Source organism: Natator depressus, chromosome 28, assembly GCF_965152275.1.
Source record: "Natator depressus isolate rNatDep1 chromosome 28, rNatDep2.hap1, whole genome shotgun sequence".
Lineage (NCBI taxonomy): Eukaryota > Metazoa > Chordata > Testudines > Cheloniidae > Natator > Natator depressus.
This window is the reverse complement of record NC_134261.1, coordinates 8,029,093-8,034,092: the sequence shown is the minus strand read 5'-3', so window position 1 is coordinate 8,034,092 and position 5,000 is coordinate 8,029,093. Positions and strand designations below refer to the sequence as shown.

General features: G+C 65.5%; 1 non-coding gene across 1 annotated transcript; it reads right to left on the bottom strand.

Annotated features, from left to right (window-relative positions):
* Positions 1-3,004: 3,004 nt before the first annotated feature.
* LOC141979770 (5S ribosomal RNA) lies at positions 3,005-3,123 on the bottom strand. Its single transcript, XR_012637162.1, has one exon. It is a non-coding gene; the product is annotated as a 5S ribosomal RNA (ribosomal RNA).
* Between the last annotated feature and the right edge of the window lie 1,877 nt (positions 3,124-5,000).

The window sequence follows — 5,000 nt, the reverse complement described above, 5'->3', positions numbered from 1 at the left end:
CCCCGGACGGACGGGGGTCCGCCTGGCCCCTGCCCGCGGGGGCAGGCTCCGGGTTGACCTGGTGGCCGGACGGGAATTAAGCCCGGAGCCCGGGGCAGGGCGACCCCGGACGGACGGGGGTATGCCGGCCCCTGCCCGCGGGGGCAGGCTCCGGGTTGACCTGGTGGCCGGAGGAGAATTAAGCCCGGAGCCCGGGGCAGGGCGACCCCGGACGGACGGGGGTCCGCCTGGCCCCTGCCCGCGGGGGCAGGCTCCGGGTTGACCTGGTGGCCGGACGGGAATTAAGCCCGGAGCCCGGGGCAGGGCGACCCCGGACGGACGGGGGTATGCCGGCCCCTGCCCGCGGGGGCAGGCTCCGGGTTGACCTGGTGGCCGGAGGAGAATTAAGCCCGGAGCCCGGGGCAGGGCGACCCCGGACGGACGGGGGTCCGCCTGGCCCCTGCCCGCGGGGGCAGGCTCCGGGTTGACCTGGTGGCCGGAGGAGAATTAAGCCCGGAGCCCGGGGCAGGGCGACCCCGGACAGACGGGGGTCCGCCTGGCCCCTGCCCGCGGGGGCAGGCTCCGGGTTGACCTGGTGGCCGGACGGGAATTAAGCCCGGAGCCCGGGGCAGGGCGACCCCGGACGGACGGGGCTCCGCCGGCCCCTGCCCGCGGGGGCAGGCTCCGGGTTGACCTGGTGGCCGGAGGAGAATTAAGCCCGGAGCCCGGGGCAGGGCGACCCCGGACGGACGGGGGTCCGCCTGGCCCCTGCCCGCGGGGGCAGGCTCCGGGTTGACCTGGTGGCCGGAGGAGAATTAAGCCCGGAGCCCGGGGCAGGGCGACCCCGGACAGACGGGGGTCCGCCTGGCCCCTGCCCGCGGGGGCAGGCTCCGGGTTGACCTGGTGGCCGGACGGGAATTAAGCCCGGAGCCCGGGGCAGGGCGACCCCGGACGGACGGGGCTCCGCCGGCCCCTGCCCGCGGGGGCTGGCTCCGGGTTGACCTGGTGGCCGCTCGGGACTTAAGCCCGGAGCCCGGGGCAGGGCGACCCCGGACGGACGGGGCTCCGCCTGGCCCCTGCCCGCGGGGGCAGGCTCCGGGTTGACCTGGTGGCCGGACGGGGAATAAGCCCGGAGCCCGGGGCAGGGCGACCCCGGACGGACGGGGGTCCGCCGGCCCCTGCCCGCGGGGGCAGGCTCCGGGTTGACCTGGTGCAGCTCGGGACTTAAGCCCGGAGCCCGGGGCAGGGCGACCCCGGACGGACGGGGGTATGCCGGCCCCTGCCCGCGGGGCAGGCTCCGGGTTGACCTGGTGGCCGGTTTGCTTTCGGGCCACCAGGTCAACCCGCTGCCTGTATGGGGTTGACCTGGTGGGCCGCTTTCCTTCCCGGCCACCAGGTCAACCCGCTGAATGTATGGGGTTGACCTGCTGGCCGCTTTCCTTCCCGGCCACCAGGTCAACCCGCTGAATGTATGGGGTTGACCTGCTGGCCGCTTTTCTTCCCGGCCACCAGGTCAACCCGCTGAATGTATGGGGTTGACCTGCTGGCCGCTTTCCTTCCCGGCCACCAGGTCAACCCGCTGAATGTATGGGGTTGACCTGCTGGCCGCTTTCCTTCCCGGCCACCAGGTCAACCCGCTGAATGTATGGGGTTGACCTGCTGGCCGCTTTTCTTCCCGGCCACCAGGTCAACCCGCTGAATGTATGGGGTTGACCTGCTGGCCGCTTTCCTTCCCGGCCACCAGGTCAACCCGCTGAATGTATGGGGTTGACCTGCTGGCCGCTTTCCTTCCCGGCCACCAGGTCAACCCGCTGAATGTATGGGGTTGACCTGCTGGCCGCTTTCCTTCCCGGCCACCAGGTCAACCCGCTGAATGTATGGGGTTGACCTGCTGGCCGCTTTCCTTCCCGGCCACCAGGTCAACCCGCTGAATGTATGGGGTTGACCTGCTGGCCGCTTTCCTTCCCGGCCACCAGGTCAACCCGCTGAATGTATGGGGTTGACCTGCTGGCCGCTTTCCTTCCCGGCCACCAGGTCAACCCGCTGAATGTATGGGGTTGACCTGCTGGCCGCTTTCCTTCCCGGCCACCAGGTCAACCCGCTGAATGTATGGGGTTGACCTGCTGGCCGCTTTCCTTCCCGGCCACCAGGTCAACCCGCTGAAAGTATGGGGTTGACCTGGTGGCCGCTTTCCTTCCCGGCCACCAGGTCAACCCGCTGAAAGTATGGGGTTGACCTGGTGGCCGCTTTCCTTCCCGGCCACCAGGTCAACCCGCTGCCGGCTTGGGGTTGACCTGCTGGCCGCAGAGGGGCAGGCTCCGGGTTGACCTGGTGGCCGGACGGGGATTAAGCCCCGGCTCGGAGCAGGGCAAGCCCGGGCGGAGGGGGGTCCGCTTGGCCCCTGCCCGCGGGGGCAGGCTCCGGGTTGACCTGGTGGCCGGTTTGCTTTCGGGCCACCAGGTCAACCCGCTGAATGTATGGGGTTGACCTGCTGGCCGCTTTCCTTCCCGGCCACCAGGTCAACCCGCTGAATGTATGGGGTTGACCTGCTGGCCGCTTTCCTTCCCGGCCACCAGGTCAACCCGCTGAATGTATGGGGTTGACCTGCTGGCCGCTTTCCTTCCCGGCCACCAGGTCAACCCGCTGAATGTATGGGGTTGACCTGCTGGCCGCTTTCCTTCCCGGCCACCAGGTCAACCCGCTGAATGTATGGGGTTGACCTGCTGGCCGCTTTCCTTCCCGGCCACCAGGTCAACCCGCTGAAAGTATGGGGTTGACCTGCTGGCCGCTTTCCTTCCCGTCCACCAGGTCAACCCGCTGAATGTATGGGGTTGACCTGCTGGCCGCTCTGCTTCCCGGCCACCAGGTCAACCCCCTGCCGGTATGGGGTTGACCTGCTGGCCGCAGAGGGGCAGGCTCCGGGTTGACCTGGTGGCCGGCAGGGACTTAGCCCCAGGGCCCCTGGCAGGGCGACCCTGCCCTTGTTCCCCAGAAAAGGAGAGAGCTGGCTCGCAGCGGGAAAAGCTGCCTACGGCACCTGGGATTCCCAGGCGGTCACCCATCCAAGTACTAGCCAGGCCCGGGACGGTTTACCTTCCGAGATCGGACGGGATCGGGGGCCTTCCGTCCGGTATGGCCGTAGGCACTCGGCTCCGGTCCGCCTCGTCCCCTTTCCCTTACTGACTCCCCTGCCTCGGGTGGGCCCGATCCTTTTTTCCGTTTTTTTTTTTCGCTCCGGAGGCTTCATGAGCCCCCCCCAACACCCCTTTGGGGGTCGGTGAAAATTTTTTTTTCAGACTTCCAGGGGCCCGATCCTGGCCGCGGGCACCCGGCTCCGGGCACCCGGCTCCGGGCCCGCCTCGTCCCCTTTCCCTTACTGACTCCGCTGCCTCGGGTGGGCCCGATCCTTTTTTCCGTTTTTTTTTTTCCGCTCCGGAGGCTTCGTGAGCCCCCCCCAACACCACTTTGGGGGTCGGTGAAAAAATTTTTTTCAGACTTCCAGGGGCCCGATCCTGGCCGCGGGCACCCGGCTCCGGGCACCCGGCTCCGGGCCGCCTCGTCCCCTTTCCCTTACTGACTCCCCTGCCTCGGGTGGGCCCGATCCTTTTTTCCGTTTTTTTTTTTTTTCGCTCCGGAGGCTTTATGAGCCCCCCCCAATACCACTTTGGGGGTCGGTGAAAAAAATTTTTCAGACTTCCAGGGGCCCGATCCTGGCCGCCGGCACCCGGCTCCGGGCACCCGGCTCCGGGCCGCCTCGTCCCCTTTCCCTTACTGACTCCCCTGCCTCGGGTGGGCCCGATCCTTTTTTCCGTTTTTTTTTTTTTCGCTCCGGAGGCTTTATGAGGCCCCCCTAACCGTTTTTGGGGTCGGTGAAAATTTTTAGTCAGACTTCCAGGGGCCCGATCCTGGCCGCGGCTTCGCAGGCTGGCCTGGGGGGGGGGGCATCTCTAGCTCCGGCCGCGGACGGCGAGACGCTCGGCCACCAGGTCAGCCCGGAGGAAAAGGCTTGAAAAAAATGTCTAAGTCCCCCCGGGACACCAGGTCAACCCGGAGGAAAAGGCTGAAAAAAATGTCTAAGTCCCCCCGGGACACCAGGTCAACCCGGAGGAAAAGGCTGAAAAAAAGTCTAAGTCCCCCCGGGACACCAGGTCAACCCGGAGGAAAAGGCTGAAAAAAATGTCTAAGTCCCCCCGGGACACCAGGTCAACCCGGAGGAAAAGGCTGAAAAAAAGTCTAAGTCCCCCCGGGACACCAGGTCAACCCGGAGGAAAAGGCTGAAAAAAAGTCTAAGTCCCCCCGGGACACCAGGTCAACCCGGAGGAAAAGGCTGAAAAAAAGTCTAAGTCCCCCCGGGACACCAGGTCAACCCGGAGGAAAAGGCTGAAAAAAAGTCTAAGTCCCCCCGGGACACCAGGTCAACCCGGAGGAAAAGGCTGAAAAAAATGTCTAAGTCCCCCCGGGACACCAGGTCAACCCGGAGGAAAAGGCTGAAAAAAAGTCTAAGTCCCCCGGGACACCAGGTCAACCCGGAGGAAAAGGCTGAAAAAAAGTCTAAGTCCCCCCGGGACACCAGGTCAACCCGGAGGAAAAGGCTGAAAAAATGTCTAAGTCCCCCCGGGACACCAGGTCAACCCGGAGGAAAAGGCTGAAAAAAATGTCTAAGTCCCCCCGGGACACCAGGTCAACCCCGAGGAAAAGGCTGAAAAAATGTCTAAGTCCCTGCTCGGCCATCAGGTCAACCCCATTCAAAGTGACGGGTTGACCTGATGGCCGGCAGTCTCACGGAAGTCCGGATGGGGTCGCCAAAAGTGCCCTCGGCCGACCGAGAGAACCAGGAGGTCGGATAGGATTTCAGATTGGTCCCCCTAAATTGGCGGTTGGATTTTTCGACTAGTTCATTTTGACGGGTGCGAGGAGATTTCTGAGAACAGGTTTTTCGGAACCTGTGAGAACCAGAGATGAGCCTCGGGGACCAATCTGCGCGTTGTACCCGATCTTGTGAGGGGGGACAGGGGCACGTT